This window comes from Argopecten irradians, chromosome 10 (assembly GCF_041381155.1).
Source record: "Argopecten irradians isolate NY chromosome 10, Ai_NY, whole genome shotgun sequence".
NCBI classification, from domain to species: Eukaryota; Metazoa; Mollusca; class Bivalvia; order Pectinida; family Pectinidae; genus Argopecten; species Argopecten irradians.
This window is the reverse complement of record NC_091143.1, coordinates 42,099,763-42,123,360: the sequence shown is the minus strand read 5'-3', so window position 1 is coordinate 42,123,360 and position 23,598 is coordinate 42,099,763. Positions and strand designations below refer to the sequence as shown.

The 23,598-nt window shown below is 34.7% G+C and overlaps 1 long non-coding RNA gene and 6 other non-coding genes across 9 annotated transcripts; 6 read left to right on the top strand and 1 right to left on the bottom strand.

Moving 5' to 3' along the window:
* Nucleotides 1-1,120: 1,120 nt before the first annotated feature.
* LOC138333951 (uncharacterized) lies at nucleotides 1,121-11,455 on the bottom strand. Of its 3 annotated transcripts, none has more exons than XR_011210051.1 (11): nucleotides 10,924-11,455; nucleotides 10,028-10,169; nucleotides 8,438-9,141; nucleotides 7,543-7,684; nucleotides 5,964-6,666; nucleotides 5,070-5,211; nucleotides 4,080-4,191; nucleotides 3,489-3,715; nucleotides 2,596-2,737; nucleotides 1,610-1,721; nucleotides 1,121-1,244 (listed from the first exon to the last, which is right to left on the bottom strand). It is a non-coding gene; the product is annotated as an uncharacterized lncRNA (long non-coding RNA). The 3 variants fall into 3 exon arrangements; XR_011210052.1 differs by having other exon boundaries at nucleotides 3,489-4,191; nucleotides 5,964-6,190; nucleotides 6,555-6,666; XR_011210050.1 differs by having other exon boundaries at nucleotides 3,489-4,191.
* Nucleotides 11,456-12,862: 1,407 nt separating this feature from the next.
* Nucleotides 12,863-12,946, top strand: Trnal-cag (transfer RNA leucine (anticodon CAG)). The gene has a single exon. It is a non-coding gene; the product is annotated as a tRNA-Leu (tRNA).
* A 1,768-nt stretch (nucleotides 12,947-14,714) lies between these two features.
* Nucleotides 14,715-14,798, top strand: Trnal-cag (transfer RNA leucine (anticodon CAG)). Its single transcript has one exon. It is a non-coding gene; the product is annotated as a tRNA-Leu (tRNA).
* A 1,778-nt stretch (nucleotides 14,799-16,576) lies between these two features.
* Nucleotides 16,577-16,660, top strand: Trnal-cag (transfer RNA leucine (anticodon CAG)). Its single transcript has one exon. It is a non-coding gene; the product is annotated as a tRNA-Leu (tRNA).
* A 1,763-nt stretch (nucleotides 16,661-18,423) lies between these two features.
* Nucleotides 18,424-18,507, top strand: Trnal-cag (transfer RNA leucine (anticodon CAG)). Its single transcript has one exon. It is a non-coding gene; the product is annotated as a tRNA-Leu (tRNA).
* Nucleotides 18,508-19,997: 1,490 nt separating this feature from the next.
* Trnal-cag (transfer RNA leucine (anticodon CAG)) lies at nucleotides 19,998-20,081 on the top strand. Its single transcript has one exon. It is a non-coding gene; the product is annotated as a tRNA-Leu (tRNA).
* Nucleotides 20,082-21,845: 1,764 nt separating this feature from the next.
* On the top strand, nucleotides 21,846-21,929 carry Trnal-cag (transfer RNA leucine (anticodon CAG)). The gene has a single exon. It is a non-coding gene; the product is annotated as a tRNA-Leu (tRNA).
* The last annotated feature ends 1,669 nt before the right edge of the window (nucleotides 21,930-23,598 follow it).

Sequence of the window (23,598 nt, the reverse complement as noted above, 5' to 3'; positions counted from 1 at the left end):
TCTCGAGTACTGATAATTGAACCAAAGAAGGTATATGAGAGATATGTATATGGAGAAATAAACAATAATTATACTCACAATTTTAAATACTCAAGTCCAAACTTATGGTAATGGTAACTCCGTCTAGTATTTTCATGAAATGTGTTGTTAGAAGGTTAATCCCATTGGCAGCACGGGTCCTTCTGTCAGGAAAATGCCTGGTTGTTTTAAACTGGTCGCCCCAATAAAAGGTTTAACACCATGGTTCATAGCTCGGCTGATACAGAAGAAATGTATAAATTAATAAATAAATGACTAAAATGAAAGAGTTAAATAGCTGATTAATGAACACAAAAACAGAAAGTGTTTTTATATAGATCGATTAGGGTTCATGGCCATTTAAGGATGTGTCAATACTTGGAGGAACCCAGAGTATCAAAATAAAAACCACCGTCCTACAGCCTGAATCTATTACCTATTCCTGACCAGTCTTAAACATTTAATTTTGAAAAAGAAGACTATACTGTTTATTTTACAGAACCAAACAACACTATATCCATTTGATGAATTTATATATAAAATATTTGACTTACATATACAGATAAATAGAATAGTGATCATGATAAATAGATAAATACAGGGAAAGAGATTATTAGGCTTGAATAACTCCTAATCACAGAGTATCACGCAATTCAGAGAAGTTTACTAAATATCATTGAAATACACATCATATTCTAAATATTCTAAGTCACCAGACTTCTTACATGTACCCCCCCCCCCCCCCCCCCGGGCCAGGACCCTAGCCCCTGTGTCATACTGCCCCAAGCCCCTGTGTCATAATCGTGACAAAAACATCTTCTGTGTAATCACTTTCTAAGATATTGGTTCATGTGCTAAGCTATATTAACAACATATGTGTAATGTGATTTTTTTCAACAAAATCCACCAATTTACAGTGTCGTTATCAAGACAGAAAGGCCTCCGTACTAAAAATAGCTACCAAATATTTATAAAATACAAGCAAAATACCTTCAACACTCGATTTCCAGTCAAATACATGCAATTTGGGTTCAGTCAAATGGTGTCCAGGGACGCTGAATGACGGAAACGTCATATCCGGTTTCGATTATGCAGGCTCTATAGAGACCGCAGAACCAAATGATTTCGCTATATACGATATATTAACGTTTGCCGCTGTCAAGGTTAAATGGAGTTTTCAAGTCTGGTCACCTGTCACTAATTTTGAAGAATGGCATCTCGCATACCTGTGAATAAAAAGAAATAAAGATCTACCATCTTGCTAAACTTTTATGTGGGGGGTGCCATCTTATGTTGAATTCCGCACCAAAAATTGACCAAAATATTCATGAAATTCTAATATTGATTACCTCCCCCTGTCAGACACACACTTGACAGAATTTTAAAATTTCTTTATATATTTTTACATCTACATGTATTGCCCAACCCACACATTAAACATTTGAAACTGATGCACCCTGGATACCCAATCAGCAGGCTCCGAAACATTCACCTCTCTATGAAATCTTGTGCCCAAAAGGGGATTTCCAGGAATCTATTTTTGGTTTGATTCTGCGGTCCCTATAGCATTTTACATATTTTTCAAATTTACCATTTTTGGAAAGCTACATGTCCATAAGGTCTGATTCCAAAATGGGAGTTTGCTCGCTGCATGGGTTGGTCTGGTACTGCAAGCTGTGTACTCGTATCGACAATGAAGATTCCTGTAAGAAAAATTATGAGAATTGAAACAGTTTTGAAATAAAAATTTAAATATTTCAATGAGTTTTGAAATTAGACTTTTGACTTTTACTTATAACTATAGTATAGTTAGTGTACTACAAGGAAATATGACCAATTGAATTAAACTTGGAGGTCAGGGGGAGATAACTCATATTCTTTACCCCCACCCCCCATTTTTGGAATTTCTAGCAAAAAATATCCAGAACTGAACAATTAAGCAAATCAAAGTTCCAGAACTGGCTCAATACTATAGATATATAACTTAGTAAACAATAGAATATCATAAAGAAATGATTATAACATATTATGTCATAATATATCTGATATAACACAGAGAAATTACGGTGCAGCTAATAAAATATGGATACAAAATAGCCCCAAAAATTTAAAATTTGTCCTGATTTTCTGAATCAGATGATTCTAAAATTACAAATGTATACCAATTGATGTAAAAAAGGGAATTATTAACCTCTGAAGGATTCCAAGGACAGATAAAATCAAATCTAGAGCAACATTTGAACCCGAAAAACTGGACAGAACTAAAGAATCGTGGCTATTAGAAAGAAAATGATTTTGAAAAATAGAATTAAACTTATCCTTCACTCACATATTGATGTATACTAGTCAGTTACAAGATCTGGAAGTGAAAGAATTACACAATTCACCTCTAAATTTGCACCATCTCACTGCTAAAAAAACCCGTTTACCAGAGACCTACAAATGTACAGACAATGGAAGGGAGATAACTCGAATTTCACTCGACTATCGATCTCGAATAAATTAATAACACTGATAATTGAACCAAAGAGGTATATGAGAGAAATATATAGAGAAAAAAAAACAAATTATACTCACAATTAAATACTCAGGTCAATTATGGAAAGGTAACTCTGTCTAGTATTTTCATGAAATGAGTTAACTCCCCTTGGCGCTGTCTTCATGTCAGGAAAAAGCTGTTAAACTGGTCGGCCCAAAAGGTACCATGGTCAAAGCTCGGCTGAAACAGAAGAAATGTATAAATTAATAAATAAATGACTAAAATGAAAGAGTTAAATAGCTGATTAATGAACAACAAAAACAGAAAGTGTTTTATATAGATCGATTAGGGTTCATGGCCATTTAAGGATGTGTCAATACTTGGAGGAACCCAGAGTATCAAAATAAAAACCACCGTCCTACAGCCTGAATCTATTACCTATTCCTGACCAGTCTTAAACATTTAATTTTGAAAAAGAAGACTATACTGTTTATTTTACAGAACCAAACAACACTATATCCATTTGATGAATTTATACAATTACATTTTTAATTACCCCAACAGATAAATAGAATAGTGATTATGATAAATAGATAGATACAGGGAAAGAGATTATTAGGCTTGAATAACTCCTAATCACAGAGTATCACGCGAATTCAGAGAAGTTTACTAAATATCATTGAAATACACATCATATTCTAAATATTCTAAGTCACCAGACTTCTTACATGTACCCCCCCCCCCCCCCCGGGCCAGGACCCTAGCCCCTGTGTCATACTGCCCCAAGCCCCTGTGTCATAATCGTGGACAAAAACATCTTCTGTATAATCACTTTCTGAGATATTGGTTCATGTGCTAAGCTATATTAACAACATATGTGTAATGTGATTTTTTTCAACAAAATCCACCAATTTACAGTGTCGTTATCAAGACAGAAAGGCCTCCGTACTAAAAATAGCTACCAAATATTTATAAAATACAAGCAAAATACCTTCAACACTCGATTTCCAGTCAAATACATGCAATTTGGGTTCAGTCAAATGGTGTCCAGGGACGCTGAATGACGGAAACGTCATATCCGGTTGTCATCCTATAGAGACCGCAGAACCAAATGATTTCGCTATATACGATATATTAACGTTTGCCGCTGTCAAGGTTAAATGGAGTTTTCAAGTCTGGTCACCTGTCACTAATTTTGAAGAATGGCATCTCGCATACCTGTGAATAAAAAGAAATAAAGATCTACCATCTTGCTAAACTTTTATGTGGGGGGTGCCATCTTATGTTGAATTCCGCACCAAAAATTGACCAAAATATTCATGAAATTCTAATATTGATTACCTCCCCCTGTCAGACACACACTTGACAGAATTTTAAAATTTCTTTATATATTTTACATCTACATGTATTGCCCAACCCACACATTAAACATTTGAAACTGATGCACCCTGGATACCCAATCAGCAGGCTCCGAAACATTCACCTCTCTATGAAATCTTGTGCCCAAAAGGGGATTTCCAGGAATCTATTTTTGGTTTGATTCTGCGGTCCCTATAGCATTTTACATATTTTTCAAATTTACCATTTTTGGAAAGCTACATGTCCATAAGGTCTGATTCCAAAATGGGAGTTTGCTCGCTGCATGGGTTGGTCTGGTACTGCAAGCTGTGTACTCGTATCGACAATGAAGATTCCTGTAAGAAAAATTATGAGAATTGAAACAGTTTTGAAATTTTTTTATGACTTTTGAAACAGTTTTGAAATTTTTTTTGACTTTTACTTATAACTATAGTATAGTTAGTGTACTACAGGGAAATATGACCAATTGAATTAAACTTGGAGGTCAGGGGGAGATAACTCATATTCTTTACCCCCACCCCCCATTTTTGGAATTTCTAGCAAAAAATATCCAGAACTGAACAATTAAGCAAATCAAAGTTCCAGAACTGGCTCAATACTATAGATATATAACTTAGTAAACAATAGAATATCATAAAGAAATGATTATAACATATTATGTCATAATATATCTGATATAACACAGAGAAATTACGGTGCAGCTAATAAAATATGGATACAAAATAGCCCCAAAAATTTTCAAAATTTGCCCTGATTTTCTGATATCAGATGATTCTAAAATTACAAATGTATACCAATTGATGTAAAAAAGGGAATTATTAACCTCTGAAGGATTCCAAGGACAGATAAAATCAAATCTAGAGCAACATTTGAACCCGAAAAACTGGACAGAACTAAAGAATCGTGGCTATTAGAAAGAAAATGATTTTGAAAAATAGAATTAAACTTATCCTTCACTCACATATTGATGTATACTAGTCAGTTACAAGATCTGGAAGTGAAAGAATTACACAATTCACCTCTAAATTTGCACCATCTCACTGCTAAAAAAACCCGTTTACCAGAGACCTACAAATGTACAGACAATGGAAGGGAGATAACTCGAATTTCACTCGACTATCGATCTCGAATAAATTAATAACACTGATAATTGAACCAAAGAGGTATATGAGAGAAATATATAGAGAAAAAAAAAAAAACAAATTATACTCACAATTAAATACTCAGGTCAATTATGGAAAGGTAACTCTGTCTAGTATTTTCATGAAATGAGTTAACTCCCCTTGGCGCTGTCTTCATGTCAGGAAAAAGCTGTTAAACTGGTCGGCCCAAAAGGTACCATGGTCAAAGCTCGGCTGAAACAGAAGAAATGTATAAATTAATAAATAAATGACTAAAATGAAAGAGTTAAATAGCTGATTAATGAACACAAAAACAGAAAGTGTTTTTATATAGATCGATTAGGGTTCATGGCCATTTAAGGATGTGTCAATACTTGGAGGAACCCAGAGTATCAAAATAAAAACCACCGTCCTACAGCCTGAATCTATTACCTATTCCTGACCAGTCTTAAACATTTAATTTTGAAAAAGAAGACTATACTGTTTATTTTACAGAACCAAACAACACTATATCCATTTGATGAATTTATATATAAAATATTTGACTTACATATACAGATAAATAGAATAGTGATCATGATAAATAGATAAATACAGGGAAAGAGATTATTAGGCTTGAATAACTCCTAATCACAGAGTATCACGCGAATTCAGAGAAGTTTACTAAATATCATTGAAATACACATCATATTCTAAATATTCTAAGTCACCAGACTTCTTACATGTACCCCCCCCCCCCCCCCCCGGGCCAGGACCCTAGCCCCTGTGTCATACTGCCCCAAGCCCCTGTGTCATAATCGTGACAAAAACATCTTCTGTGTAATCACTCTCTAAGATATTGGTTCATGTGCTAAGCTATATTAACAACATATGTGTAATGTGATTTTTTTCAACAAAATCCACCAATTTACAGTGTCGTTATCAAGACAGAAAGGCCTCCGTACTAAAAATAGCTACCAAATATTTATAAAATACAAGCAAAATACCTTCAACACTCGATTTCCAGTCAAATACATGCAGATTGGGTTCAGTCAAATGGTGTCCAGGGACGCTGAATGACGGAAACGTCATATCCGGTTGTCATCCTATAGAGACCGCAGAACCAAATGATTTCGCTATATACGATATATTAACGTTTGCCGCTGTCAAGGTTAAATGGAGTTTTCAAGTCTGGTCACCTGTCACTAATTTTGAAGAATGGCATCTCGCATACCTGTGAATAAAAAGAAATAAAGATCTACCATCTTGCTAAACTTTTATGTGGGGGGTGCCATCTTATGTTGAATTCCGCACCAAAAATTGACCAAAATATTCATGAAATTCTAATATTGATTACCTCCCCCTGTCAGACACACACTTGACAGAATTTTAAAATTTCTTTATATATTTTACATCTACATGTATTGCCCAACCCACACATTAAACATTTGAAACTGATGCACCCTGGATACCCAATCAGCAGGCTCCGAAACATTCACCTCTCTATGAAATCTTGTGCCCAAAAGGGGATTTCCAGGAATCTATTTTTGGTTTGATTCTGCGGTCCCTATAGCATTTTACATATTTTTCAAATTTACCATTTTTGGAAAGCTACATGTCCATAAGGTCTGATTCCAAAATGGGAGTTTGCTCGCTGCATGGGTTGGTCTGGTACTGCAAGCTGTGTACTCGTATCGACAATGAAGATTCCTGTAAGAAAAATTATGAGAATTGAAACAGTTTTGAAATAAAAATTTAAATATTTCAATGAAATTTGAACCTAGACTTTTGACTTTTACTTATAACTATAGTATAGTTAGTGTACTACAAGGAAATATGACCAATTGAATTAAACTTGGAGGTCAGGGGGAGATAACTCATATTCTTTACCCCCACCCCCCATTTTTGGAATTTCTAGCAAAAAATATCCAGAACTGAACAATTAAGCAAATCAAAGTTCCAGAACTGGCTCAATACTATAGATATATAACTTAGTAAACAATAGAATATCATAAAGAAATGATTATAACATATTATGTCATAATATATCTGATATAACACAGAGAAATTACGGTGCAGCTAATAAAATATGGATACAAAATAGCCCCAAAAATTTAAAATTTGTCCTGATTTTCTGAATCAGATGATTCTAAAATTACAAATGTATACCAATTGATGTAAAAAAGGGAATTATTAACCTCTGAAGGATTCCAAGGACAGATAAAATCAAATCTAGAGCAACATTTGAACCCGAAAAACTGGACAGAACTAAAGAATCGTGGCTATTAGAAAGAAAATGATTTTGAAAAATAGAATTAAACTTATCCTTCACTCACATATTGATGTATACTAGTCAGTTACAAGATCTGGAAGTGAAAGAATTACACAATTCACCTCTAAATTTGCACCATCTCACTGCTAAAAAAAACCCGTTTACCAGAGACCTACAAATGTACAGACAATGGAAGGGAGATAACTCGAATTTCACTCGACTATCGATCTCGAATAAATTAATAACACTGATAATTGAACCAAAGAGGTATATGAGAGAAATATATAGAGAAAAAAAAACCAAATTATACTCACAATTAAATACTCAGGTCAATTATGGAAAGGTAACTCTGTCTAGTATTTTCATGAAATGAGTTAACTCCCCTTGGCGCTGTCTTCATGTCAGGAAAAAGCTGTTAAACTGGTCGGCCCAAAAGGTACCATGGTCAAAGCTCGGCTGAAACAGAAGAAATGTATAAATTAATAAATAAATGACTAAAATGAAAGAGTTAAATAGCTGATTAATGAACACAAAAACAGAATGTGTTTTATATAGATCGATTAGGGTTCATGGCCATTTAAGGATGTGTCAATACTTGGAGGAACCCAGAGTATCAAAATAAAAACCACCGTCCTACAGCCTGAATCTATTACCTATTCCTGACCAGTCTTAAACATTTAATTTTGAAAAAGAAGACTATACTGTTTATTTTACAGAACCAAACAACACTATATCCATTTGATGAATTTATATATAAAATATTTGACTTACATATACAGATAAATAGAATAGTGATTATGATAAATAGATAAATACAGGGAAAGAGATTATTAGGCTTGAATAACTCCTAATCACAGAGTATCACGCGAATTCAGAGAAGTTTACTAAATATCATTGAAATACACATCATATTCTAAATATTCTAAGTCACCAGACTTCTTACATGTACCCCCCCCCCCCCCCCCCCCGGGCCAGGACCCTAGCCCCTGTGTCATACTGCCCCAAGCCCCTGTGTCATAATCGTGACAAAAACATCTTCTGTATAATCACTTTCTAAGATATTGGTTCATGTGCTAAGCTATATTAACAACATATGTGTAATGTGATTTTTTTCAACAAAATCCACCAATTTACAGTGTCGTTATCAAGACAGAAAGGCCTCCGTACTAAAAATAGCTACCAAATATTTATAAAATACAAGCAAAATACCTTCAACACTCGATTTCCAGTCAAATACATGCAATTTGGGTTCAGTCAAATGGTGTCCAGGGACGCTGAATGACGGAAACGTCATATCCGGTTGTCATCCTATAGAGACCGCAGAACCAAATGATTTCGCTATATACGATATATTAACGTTTGCCACTGTCCAGGTTAAATGGAGTTTTCAAGTCTGGTCACCTGTCACTAATTTTGAAGAATGGCATCTCGCATACCTGTGGAATAAAAAGAAATAAAGATCTACCATCTTGCTAAACTTTTATGTGGGGGGTGCCATCTTATGTTGAATTCCGCACCAAAAATTGACCAAAATATTCATGAAATTCTAATATTGATTACCTCCCCCTGTCAGACACACACTTGACAGAATTTTAAAATTTCTTTATATATTTTACATCTACATGTATTGCCCAACCCACACATTAAACATTTGAAACTGATGCACCCTGGATACCCAATCAGCAGGCTCCGAAACATTCACCTCTCTATGAAATCTTGTGCCCAAAAGGGGATTTCCAGGAATCTATTTTTGGTTTGATTCTGCGGTCCCTATAGCATTTTACATATTTTTCAAATTTACCATTTTTGGAAAGCTACATGTCCATAAGGTCTGATTCCAAAATGGGAGTTTGCTCTCTGCATGGGTTGGTCTGGTACTGCAAGCTGTGTACTCGTATCGACAATGAAGATTCCTGTAAGAAAAATTATGAGAATTGAAACAGTTTTGAAATAAAAATTTAAATATTTCAATGAAATTTGAACCTAGACTTTTGACTTTTACTTATAACTATAGTATAGTTAGTGTACTACAAGGAAATATGACCAATTGAATTAAACTTGGAGGTCAGGGGGAGATAACTCATATTCTTTACCCCCACCCCCCATTTTTGGAATTTCTAGCAAAAAATATCCAGAACTGAACAATTAAGCAAATCAAAGTTCCAGAACTGGCTCAATACTATAGATATATAACTTAGTAACTTTAACTTTAAACAATAGAATATCATAAAGAAATGATTATAACATATTATGTCATAATATATCTGATATAACACAGAGAAATTACGGTGCAGCTAATAAAATATGGATACAAAATAGCCCCAAAAATTTCAAATTTGCCCTGATTTTCTGAATCAGATGATTCTAAAATTACAAATGTATACCAATTGATGTAAAAAAGGGAATTATTAACCTCTGAAGGATTCCAAGGACAGATAAAATCAAATCTAGAGCAACATTTGAACCCGAAAAACTGGACAGAACTAAAGAATCGTGGCTATTAGAAAGAAAATGATTTTGAAAAATAGAATTAAACTTATCCTTCATTCACATATTGATGTATACTAGTCAGTTACAAGATCTGGAAGTGAAAGAATTACACAATTCACCTCTAAATTTGCACCATCTCACTGCTAAAAAAACCCGTTTACCAGAGACCTACAAATGTACAGACAATGGAAGGGAGATAACTCGAATTTCACTCGACTATCGATCTCGAATAAATTAATAACACTGATAATTGAACCAAAGAGGTATATGAGAGAAATATATAGAGAAAAAAAAACAAATTATACTCACAATTAAATACTCAGGTCAATTATGGAAAGGTAACTCTGTCTAGTATTTTCATGAAATGAGTTAACTCCCCTTGGCGCTGTCTTCATGTCAGGAAAAAGCTGTTAAACTGGTCGGCCCAAAAGGTACCATGGTCAAAGCTCGGCTGAAACAGAAGAAATGTATAAATTAATAAATAAATGACTAAAATGAAAGAGTTAAATAGCTGATTAATGAACACAAAAACAGAAAGTGTTTTATATAGATCGATTAGGGTTCATGGCCATTTAAGGATGTGTCAATACTTGGAGGAACCCAGAGTATCAAAATAAAAACCACCGTCCTACAGCCTGAATCTATTACCTATTCCTGACCAGTCTTAAACATTTAATTTTGAAAAAGAAGACTATACTGTTTATTTTACAGAACCAAACAACACTATATCCATTTGATGAATTTATATATAAAATATTTGACTTACATATACAGATAAATAGAATAGTGATTATGATAAATAGATAAATACAGGGAAAGAGATTATTAGGCTTGAATAACTCCTAATCACAGAGTATCACGCGAATTCAGAGAAGTTTACTAAATATCATTGAAATACACATCATATTCTAAATATTCTAAGTCACCAGACTTCTTACATGTACCCCCCCCCCCCCCCCCCCCGGGCCAGGACCCTAGCCCCTGTGTCATACTGCCCCAAGCCCCTGTGTCATAATCGTGACAAAAACATCTTCTGTATAATCACTTTCTAAAGATATTGGTTCATGTGCTAAGCTATATTAACAACATATGTGTAATGTGATTTTTTTCAACAAAATCCACCAATTTACAGTGTCGTTATCAAGACAGAAAGGCCTCCGTACTAAAAATAGCTACCAAATATTTATAAAATACAAGCAAAATACCTTCAACACTCGATTTCCAGTCAAATACATGCAGATTGGGTTCAGTCAAATGGTGTCCAGGGACGCTGAATGACGGAAACGTCATATCCGGTTGTCATCCTATAGAGACCGCAGAACCAAATGATTTCGCTATATACGATATATTAACGTTTGCCGCTGTCAAGGTTAAATGGAGTTTTCAAGTCTGGTCACCTGTCACTAATTTTGAAGAATGGCATCTCGCATACCTGTGAATAAAAAGAAATAAAGATCTACCATCTTGCTAAACTTTTATGTGGGGGGTGCCATCTTATGTTGAATTCCGCACCAAAAATTGACCAAAATATTCATGAAATTCTAATATTGATTACCTCCCCCTGTCAGACACACACTTGACAGAATTTTAAAATTTCTTTATATATTTTACATCTACATGTATTGCCCAACCCACACATTAAACATTTGAAACTGATGCACCCTGGATACCCAATCAGCAGGCTCCGAAACATTCACCTCTCTATGAAATCTTGTGCCCAAAAGGGGATTTCCAGGAATCTATTTGGTCAATTTGAAAGGTTCATTCTCGTGTCCCTTTACAGGATGTTATAGAGACCGCAGAACCAAATCAATTTCTCTATATACGATATGTTAACGTTTGCCACTGTCCAGGTTATGGAGTTTTCAAGTCTGGTCACCTGTCACTAATTTTGAAGAATGGCATGTCGCATACCTGTGAATAAAAAGAAATTAAGATCTGCCATCTTGCTAAATTTTTATGTCGGGTGCCATCTTATGTTGAATTCCGCACCAAAATTTTACCAAAATTTTCATGAAATTCCAATATTGATTACCTCCCCATGTCAGAAACACACTTGACAGAATCTTAAAATTTCTTTACATATTTTACATTGTATGTATTGCCTAACCCACACATTGAACATTTGAAACTGATTCGCCCTCAATACCCAATCAGCAGGCTCCGAAACATTCACTTCTCTCTGAAATCTTGTGCCCAAAAGGGAGTTTCCAGGAAACTATTCTTGGTTTGATTCTGCGGTCTCTATTAGATCCTCTATGAACCGAAGTGATAATGGATCTGCATGTTATACAGATTGATGAACGCGTTATGTTTAACCTTTTCGGCGACTTTGTCGTCAAGAAGATAAGATCGCATAGGAAGGGATTGGGTATGGGGACATACCATATTTCATATCGAATTTGTTTTCAATTAAAAAACCTTTCAGCATAAAATTCGTTAATACTTAAAAATATTGAAGAAAAAACAATCTAATTAATAAAAATGAATGAAAACATCCCTAACAAACGGGGAATCAAATCCCGGCGGCCGCGATGAGAGAGCGGAATCCTAACCACTAGACTACTTAGGATATATATGCTACGATAACATACCCACACGTGTTTAATGGTATTAATGAAACGGATGTAGGAATGGCTATGGTAAACGGTGTATCTGTGAACGAAAATGAAGACGCACTACAAAATCAAAAGCGCTTGTTGTATCGTAAAATAATCTCTTTGCTTTTTTATAGCTAATAATCGTTATAAAAATTATCTAGAACTTAATAGTATCATTTTATATACCGTTAGATAAAAAAAACCGCAAAATAACTCATATAATGCACTCTGAGTAATATCCTCAGTCGTAATGGAGTCTTAAATTATTAAATAATAAACATATATTTGTCTCGAAGTTTTAAAACTGATTACTGTCCGGAATTCTCAATAACAACTTGCACACATCGAAGAAAGTGTCCATAATTTGAAACAAAATAAGTACTGTATTATTTACCCTAGAATGACGATATAAAGAATTACTTTTTGTCATTTTAAGTCTTTGTGTCCAATCCTAGAAAGGATCCGAAACCAGTAATTTTGTTTTTTAATCAAAAAGCAGTATGCTAGTGATTGCAGTCCAATAGAATCTCCTAAATAGTATGAAGTCAGGATGGCCGAGCGGTCTAAGGCGCTGCGTTCAGGTCGCAGTCGGGTCTTCCCGGCGTGGGTTCGAATCCCACTTCTGACATTTAACTTTTTTTAGAATCGTTTTGCAAGATAATATTTATTTCTTACAATAAGCCGATGCGGAATTCGATTAAAATACATATCCTTATTCTCTTTTCGTACCATACAGGAGGATTTGACAACAACCCATCAGAGGCTTCATACTATGATGACTTTCATACTCATTGTATTTCAGTTCAAATGCATTTTTCTCCATCGGGCTACATCAACTGAGAACGACATTTCATCACAGCATGGTTATTCTGATAGCGATGATGTGTTTTGTGAATGGAATGACTACATACACTAAAATAATTCTAAAAGTTTTATATATTACTTTGGCTGCTGAAAATTCACGTCTAGGAATACGGAGGTAGATATTTGATTGGTCAATTTGAAAGGTCACCAGGTCGTGACTATTTACAGGATGTTATAGAGACCGCAGAACCAAACCAATTCTCTATATACGATACGTTAACGTTTGCCACTGTCCAGGTTAAATGGAGTTTTCAAGTCTGGTCACCTGTCACTAATTTTGAAGAATGGCATGTCGCATACCTGTGAATAAAAAGAAATTAAGATCTGCCATCTTGCTAAATTTTTATGTCGGGTGCCATCTTATGTTGAATTCCCCACCAAAATTTTACCAAAATGTTCATGAAATTCCAATATTGATTATCTCCCCATGTCAGAAACACACTTGACAGAATCTTAAAATTTCTTTACATATTTTACATATATATGTATTGCCTAACCCACACATTGAACATTTGAAACTGATTCGCCCTCAATACCCAATCAGAAGGCTCCGAAACATTCACTTCTCTCTGAAATCTTGTGCCCAAAAGGGAGTTTCCAGGAAACTATTCTTGGTTTGATTCTGCGGTCTCTATTAGATCCTCTATGAACCGAAGTGATAATACGGATCTGCATGTTATACAGATTGATGAACGCGTTATGTTTAACCTTTTCGGCGACTTTGTCGTCAAGAAGATGAGATCGCATAGGAAGGGATTGGGTATGAAGACATACCATATTTCATATCGAATTTGTTTTCAATTAAAAAACCTTTCAGCATAAAATTCGTTAATACTTAAAATATTGAAGAAAAAACAATCTAATTAGTTAAAATGAATAAAAACATCCCTAACAAACGGGGAATCAAATCCCGGCGGCCGCGATGGGAGAGCGGAATCCTAACCACTAGACTACTTAGGATATATATGCTACGATAACATACCCACACGTGTTTAATGGTATTAATGAAACGGATGTAGGAATGGCTATGGTAAACGCTTATCTGTGAACGAAAATGAAGGCGCACTACAAAATCAAAAGCGCTTGTTGTATCGTTAAAACATCTCTTTGCTTTTTTATAGCTAATAATCGTTATAAAAAATTCTAGAATTAAATATTATAATTTTATATACCGTTAGATAAAACAAACAGCTCAAAATAACTCATATAATGCACCCTGAGTAATATCCTCAGTCGTAATGGAGTCTTAAATTATTAGATAATAAACATATATTTGTCTCGAAGTTTTAAAACTGATTACTGTCCGGAATTCTCACTAACAACTTGCACACATCGAAGAAAGTGTCCATAATTTGAAACAAAATAAGTACTGTATTATTTACCCTAGAATGACGATATAAAGAATTACTTTTTGTCATTTTAAGTCTTTGTGTCCAATCCTAGAAAGGATCCAAAACCAGTAATTTTGTTTTTTAATCAAAGAGCAGTATGGTAGTGATTGCAGTCCAATAGAATCTCCTAAATAGTATGAAGTCAGGATGGCCGAGCGGTCTAAGGCGCTGCGTTCAGGTCGCAGTCGGGTCTTCCCGGCGTGGGTTCGAATCCCACTTCTGACATTTAACTTTTTTTAGAATCGTTTTGCAAGATAATATTTATTTCTTACAATAAGCCGATGCGGAATTCGATTAAAATACATATCCTTATTCTCTTTTCGTACCATACAGGAGGATTTGACAACAACCCATCAGAGGCTTCATACTATGATGACTTTCATACTCATTGTATTTCAGTTCAAATGCATTTTTTCTCCATCGGGCTACATCAACTGAGAACGACATTTCATCACAGCATGGTTATTCTGATAGCGATGATGTGTTTTGTGAATGGAATGACTACATACACTAAAATAATTCTAAAAGTTTTGTATATTACTTTGGCTGCTGAAAATTCACGTCTAGGAATACGGAGGTAGATATTTGATTGGTCAATTTGAAAGGTCACCAGGTCGTGACTATTTACAGGATGTTATAGAGACCGCAGAACCAAACCAATTCTCTATATACGATACGTTAACGTTTGCCACTGTCCAGGTTAAATGGAGTTTTCAAGTCTGGTCACCTGTCACTAATTTTGAAGAATGGCATGTCGCATACCTGTGAATAAAAAGAAATTAAGATCTGCCATCTTGCTAAATTTTTATGTCGGGTGCCATCTTATGTTGAATTCCCCACCAAAATTTTACCAAAATGTTCATGAAATTCCAATATTGATTATCTCCCCATGTCAGAAACACACTTGACAGAATCTTAAAATTTCTTTACATATTTTACATATATATGTATTGCCTAACCCACACATTGAACATTTGAAACTGATTCGCCCTCAATACCCAATCAGAAGGCTCCGAAACATTCACTTCTCTCTGAAATCTTGTGCCCAAAAGGGAGTTTCCAGGAAACTATTCTTGGTTTGATTCTGCGGTCTCTATTAGATCCTCTATGAACCGAAGTGATAATACGGATCTGCATGTTATACAGATTGATGAACGCGTTATGTTTAACCTTTTCGGCGACTTTGTCGTCAAGAAGATGAGATCGCATAGGAAGGGATTGGGTATGAAGACATACCATATTTCATATCGAATTTGTTTTCAATTAAAAAACCTTTCAGCATAAAATTCGTTAATACTTAAAATATTGAAGAAAAAAACAATCTAATTAGTTAAAATGAATAAAAACATCCCTAACAAACGGGGAATCAAATTATCTGCAGCAATATACCTTTTGATAGAGGGCGGAATCCTAACCACTAGACCACTTAGGATATATATGCTACAATAACATATGCACACGTGTTTAATGGTATAAATGAAACGGATGTAGGAATGGCTATGGTAAACGGTGTATCTGTGAACGAAAATGAAGACGCACTACAAAATCAAAAGCGCTTGTTGTATCGTAAAATAATCTCTTTGCTTTTTTATAGCTAATAATCGTTATAAAAATTATCTAGAACTTAATAGTATCATTTTATATACCGTTAGATAAAAAAAACGCAATATAAGTCATATATTGCACTCTGAGTAATATCCTCAGTCGTAATGGAGTCTTAAATTATTAAATAATAAACATATATTTGTCTCGAAGTTTTAAAACTGATTACTGTCCGGAATTCTCACTAACAACTTGCACACATCGAAGAAAGTGTCCATAATTTGAAACAAAATAAGTACTGTATTATTTACCCTAGAATGACGATATAAAGAATTACTTTTTGTCATTTTAAGTCTTTGTGTCCAATCCTAGAAAGGATCCGAAACCAGTAATTTTGTTTTTTAATCAAAAAGCAGTATGCTAGTGATTGCAGTCCAATAGAATCTCCTAAATAGTATGAAGTCAGGATGGCCGAGCGGTCTAAGGCGCTGCGTTCAGGTCGCAGTCGGGTCTTCCCGGCGTGGGTTCGAATCCCACTTCTGACATTTAACTTTTTTTAGAATCGTTTTGCAAGATAATATTTATTTCTTACAATAAGCCGATGCGGAATTCGATTAAAATACATATCCTTATTCTCTTTTCGTACCATACAGGAGGATTTGACAACAACCCATCAGAGGCTTCATACTATGATGACTTTCATACTCATTGTATTTCAGTTCAAATGCATTTTTCTCCATCGGGCTACATCAACTTAGAACGACATTTCATCACAGCATGGTTATTCTGATAGCGATGATGTGTTTTGTGAATGGAATGACTACATACACTAAAATAATTCTAAAAGTTTTATATATTACTTTGGCTGCTGAAAATTCACGTCTAGGAATACGGAGGTAGATATTTGATTGGTCAATTTGAAAGGTCACCAGGTCGTGACTATTTACAGGATGTTATAGAGACCGCAGAACCAAACCAATTCTCTATATACGATACGTTAACGTTTGCCACTGTCCAGGTTAAATGGAGTTTTCAAGTCTGGTCACCTGTCACTAATTTTGAAGAATGGCATGTCGCATACCTGTGAATAAAAAGAAATTAAGATCTGCCATCTTGCTAAATTTTTATGTCGGGTGCCATCTTATGTTGAATTCCCCACCAAAATTTTACCAAAATGTTCATGAAATTCCAATATTGATTATCTCCCCATGTCAGAAACACACTTGACAGAATCTTAAAATTTCTTTACATATTTTACATATATATGTATTGCCTAACCCACACATTGAACATTTGAAACTGATTCGCCCTCAATACCCAATCAGAAGGCTCCGAAACATTCACTTCTCTCTGAAATCTTGTGCCCAAAAGGGAGTTTCCAGGAAACTATTCTTGGTTTGATTCTGCGGTCTCTATTAGATCCTCTATGAACCGAAGTGATAATACGGATCTGCATGTTATACAGATTGATGAACGCGTTATGTTTAACCTTTTCGGCGACTTTGTCGTCAAGAAGATGAGATCGCATAGGAAGGGATTGGGTATGAAGACATACCATATTTCATATCGAATTTGTTTTCAATTAAAAAACCTTTCAGCATAAAATTCGTTAATACTTAAAATATTGAAGAAAAAACAATCTAATTAGTTAAAATGAATAAAAACATCCCTAACAAACGGGGAATCAAATCCCGGCGGCCGCGATGGGAGAGCGGAATCCTAACCACTAGACTACTTAGGATATATATGCTACGATAACATACCCACACGTGTTTAATGGTATTAATGAAACGGATGTAGGAATGGCTATGGTAAACGCTTATCTGTGAACGAAAGTGAAGGCGCACTACAAAATCAAAAGCGCTTGTTGTATCGTTAAAACATCTCTTTGCTTTTTTATAGCTAATAATCGTTATAAAAAATTCTAGAATTAAATATTATAATTTTATATACCGTTAGATAAAACAAACAGCTCAAAATAACTCATATAATGCACCCTGAGTAATATCCTCAGTCGTAATGGAGTCTTAAATTATTAGATAATAAACATATATTTGTCTCGAAGTTTTAAAACTGATTACTGTCCGGAATTCTCACTAACAACTTGCACACATCGAAGAAAGTGTCCATAATTTGAAACAAAATAAGTACTGTATTATTTACCCTAGAATGACGATATAAAGAATTACTTTTTGTCATTTTAAGTCTTTGTGTCCAATCCTAGAAACGATCCAAAACCAGTAATTAACATTCCATCAAAGAGCTGTATGGTAGTGATAATCCAATAGAATCTCCTAAGTAGTATAAAGTCAGGATGGCCGAGCGGTCTAAGGCGCTGCGTTCAGGTCGCAGTCGGGTCTTCCCGGCGTGGGTTCGAATCCCACTTCTGACATAAAACTTTTTTTAGAATCGTTTTGCAAGATAATATTTATTTCTTACAGTAAGCCGATGCGGAATTCGATTAAAATACATATCCTTATTCTCTTTTCGTACCATACAGGAGGATTTGACAACAACCCATCAGAGGCTTCATACTATAATGACTTTCATACACTCATTGTATTTCAGTTCAAATGCATTTTTCTCCATCTGGCTACATCAACTGAGAACGACATTTCATCACAGCATGGTTATTCTGATAGCGATGTTGTGTTTTGTGAACGAATGACTACATACACTAAATGAATTCTAAAAGTTCTAATATTACTTTGGCTGCTGAAAAATTCACGTCTAGGAATACGGAGGTAGATATTTGATTGGTCATTTGAAAGGTCACCAGGTCGTGACTATTTACAGGATGTTTATAGAGACCGCAGAACCAAATCAATTCTCTATATACGATACAACGTTTGCACTGTCCAGGTTAATGAGTTTTCAAGTCTGGTCACCTGTCACTAATTTTGAAGAATGGCATGTCGCATACCTGTGAATAAAAAGAAATTAAGATCTGCCATCTTGCTAAATTTTTATGTCGGGTGCCATCTTATGTTGAATTCCCCACCAAAATTTTACCAAAATGTTCATGAAATTCCAATATTGATTATCTCCCCATGTCAGAAACACACTTGACAGAATCTTAAAAATTTCTTTACATATTAAACATACAAAGCATACTTTCAATTATCATTCATCATAAGGTTTTTGAGTATTCATTCGATTGTGTAAAAATTAGATATCTAAGATAAAGGTAAGAAAAATCAAATCCTTTGCAATTTTAAAATATTGAAATATCACCACCTCTCATCAATGTATTATCTGCAGCAATATACCTTTTGATAGAGGGCGGAATCCTAACCACTAGACCACTTAGGATATATATGCTACAATAACATATGCACACGTGTTTAATGGTATTAATGAAACGGATGTAGGAATGGCTATGGTAAACGGTGTATCTGTGAACGAAAATGAAGACGCACTACAAAATCAAAAGCGCTTGTTGTATCGTAAAATAATCTCTTTGCTTTTTTATAGCTAATAATCGTTATAAAAATGATCTAGAACTTAATAGTATCATTTTATATACCGTTAGATAAAAAAAAACGCAAAATAAGTCATATATTGCACTCTGAGTAATATCCTCAGTCGTAATGGAGTCTTAAATTATTAAATGATAAACATATATTTGTCTCGAAGTTTTAAAATTGATTACTGTCCGGAATTCTCACTAACAACTTGCACACATCGAAGAAAGTGTCCATAATTTGAAACAAAATAAGTACTGTATTATTTACCCTAGAATGACGATATAAAGAATTACTTTTTGTCATTTTAAGTCTTTGTGTCCAATCCTAGAAAGGATCCAAAACCAGTAATTTACATTTCATCAAAAAGCAGTATGCTAGTGATTGCAGTCCAATAGAATCTCCTAAATAGTATGAAGTCAGGATGGCCGAGCGGTCTTAGGCGCTGCGTTCAGGTCGCAGTCGGGTCTTCCTGACATGGGTTCGAATCCCACTTCTGACATTAAACTTTTTTTAGAATCGTTTTGCAAGATAATATTTATTTCTTACAGTAAGCCGATGCGGAATTCGATTAAAATACATATCCTTATTCTCTTTTCGTACCATACAGGAGGATTTGACAACAACCCATCAGAGGCTTCATACTATGATGACTTTCATACTCATTGTATTTCAGTTCAAATGCATTTTTCTCCATCGGGCTACATCAACTGAGAACGACATTTCATCACAGCATGGTTATTCTGATAGCGATGATGTGTTTTGTGAATGGAATGACTACATACACTAAAATAATTCTAAAAGTTTTATATATTACTTTGGCTGCTGAAAATTCACGTCTAGGAATACGGAGGTAGATATTTGATTGGTCAATTTGAAAGGTCACCAGGTCGTGACTATTTACAGGATGTTATAGAGACCGCAGAACCAAACCAATTCTCTATATACGATACGTTAACGTTTGCCACTGTCCAGGTTAAATGGAGTTTTCAAGTCTGGTCACCTGTCACTAATTTTGAAGAATGGCATGTCGCATACCTGTGAATAAAAAGGAAATTAAGATCTGCCATCTTGCTAAATTTTTATGTCGGGTGCCATCTTATGTTGAATTCCCCACCAAAATTTTACCAAAATGTTCATGAAATTCCAATATTGATTATCTCCCCATGTCAGAAACACACTTGACAGAATCTTAAAATTTCTTTACATATTTTACATATATATGTATTGCCTAACCCACACATTGAACATTTGAAACTGATTCGCCCTCAATACCCAATCAGAAGGCTCCGAAACATTCACTTCTCTCTGAAATCTTGTGCCCAAAAGGGAGTTTCCAGGAAACTATTCTTGGTTTGATTCTGCGGTCTCTATTAGATCCTCTATGAACCGAAGTGATAATACGGATCTGCATGTTATACAGATTGATGAACGCGTTATGTTTAACCTTTTCGGCGACTTTGTCGTCAAGAAGATGAGATCGCATAGGAAGGGATTGGGTATGAAGACATACCATATTTCATATCGAATTTGTTTTCAATTAAAAAACCTTTCAGCATAAAATTCGTTAATACTTAAAATATTGAAGAAAAAAACAATCTAATTAATTAAAATGAATAAAAACATCCCTAACAAACGGGGAATCAAATCCCGGCGGCTCGATGGAGAGCGGAATCCTAACCACTAGACTACTTAGGATATATATGCTACGATAACATACCCACACGTGTTTAATGGTATTAATGAAACGGATGTAGGAATGGCTATGGTAAACGCTTATCTGTGAACGAAAATGAAGGCGCACTACAAAATCAAAAGCGCTTGTTGTATCGTTAAAATAATCTCTTTGCTTTTTTATAGCTAATAATCGTTATAAAAAATTCTAGAATTAAATATTATAATTTTATATACCGTTAGATAAAACAAACAGCTCAAAATAACTCATATAATGCACCCTGAGTAATATCCTCAGTCGTAATGGAGTCTTAAATTATTAGATAATAAACATATATTTGTCTCGAAGTTTTAAAACTGATTACTGTCCGGAATTCTCACTAACAACTTGCACACATCGAAGAAAGTGTCCATAATTTGAAACAAAATAAGTACTGTATTATTTACCCTAGAATGACGATATAAAGAATTACTTTTTGTCATTTTAAGTCTTTGTGTCCAATCCTAGAAACGATCCAAAACCAGTAATTAACATTCCATCAAAGAGCTGTATGGTAGTGATAATCCAATAGAATCTCCTAAGTAGTATAAAGTCAGGATGGCCGAGCGGTCTAAGGCGCTGCGTTCAGGTCGCAGTCGGGTCTTCCCGGCGTGGGTTCGAATCCCACTTCTGACATAAAACTTTTTTTAGAATCGCTTTGCAAGATAATATTTATTTCTTACAGTAAGCCGATGCGGAATTCGATTAAAATACATATCCTTATTTTCTTTTCGTACCATACAGGAGGATTTGACAACCCATCAGAGGCTTCATACTATAATGACTTTTATACTCATTGTATTTCAGTTCAAATGCATTTTTCTCCATCTGGCTACATCAACTGAGAACGACATTTCATCACAGCATGGTTATTCTGATAGCGATGTTGTGTTTTGTGAACGGAATGACTACATACACTAAATTAATTCTAAAAGTTCTATATATTACTTTGGCTGCTGAAAATTCACGTCTAGGAATACGGAGGTAGATATTTGATTGGTCAATTTGAAAGGTCACCAGGTCGTGACTACTTACAGGATGTTATAGAGACCGCAGAACCAAATGAATTCTCTATATACGATATGTTAACGTTTGCCACTGTCCAGGTTGAATGGAGTTTTCAAGTCTGGTCACCTGTCACTAATTTTGAAGAATGGCATGTCGCATACCTGTGAATAAAAAGGAAATTAAGATCTGCCATCTTGCTAAACTTTTATGTCGGGTGCCATCTTATGTTGAATTCCGCACCAAAATTTTACCAAAATTTTCATGAAATTCCAATATTGATTACCTCCCATTGTCAGAAACACATTTGACAAAAGTTAAAAATTTTCTTTACATATTTTACATGTAAATGTATTGCCTAACCCACACATTAAACATTTGAAACTGATGCGCCCTCGATACCCAATCGGCAGGCTCCGAAACATTCACTTCTCTATGAAATCTTGTGCCCAAAAGGGGATTTCCAGGAATCTATTCTTGGTTTGATTCTGCGGTCTCTATTAGATCCTCTATGAACCGAAGTGAGAATAAGGATCTGCATGTTATACAGATTGATGAACGCATGATGTATAACCTTTTCGGCGACTTTGTTGTTAAGATGAGATCGCATAGGAAGGGATAGGCTTTGAGGACATATTATATTTCATGTGGAATTTGTTTTCAATTAAAAAAACTTTAAGCATAAAATTCGTTAATGCTTAAAATATTGAAGAAAAAACTAATTAATGGAATTGAATAAAAACATCCTTCCCAAACGGGAAATCGAACCCGGCGGCTCGATGAGAGCGCGGAATCCTAACCACTAGACTACTTAGGATATATATGCTACGATATTATACCCACACGTGTATTAATGAAACGGATGTAGGAATGGCTATGGTAAACGCTGTATATGTGAACGAAACTGAAGACGCACTACAAAATCAAAAGTGCTTGTTGTATCGTAAAATAATCTATTTGCTTTTTATAGCTAATAATCGTTATAAAAAAGATCTAGAACTAGATATTATAATTTTATGTACCGTAAGATAAAAACAAACAGCCCAAAATAACTCATATAATGCACATTGAGTAATATCCTCAGTAGTAATGCAGACTTTAATAATTAGATAATAATCACATAAATGTCTCGAAGTTTTAAAGTGATTACTGTCCAGGATTCTCTCTAACAACTTGCACACATCGAAGAAAATGTCCATAATTTGAAACAAAATAAGTACTGTATTATTTACCCTAGAATGACGATATAAAGAATTACTTTTTGTCATTTTAAGTCTTTGTGTCCAATCCTAGAAACGAT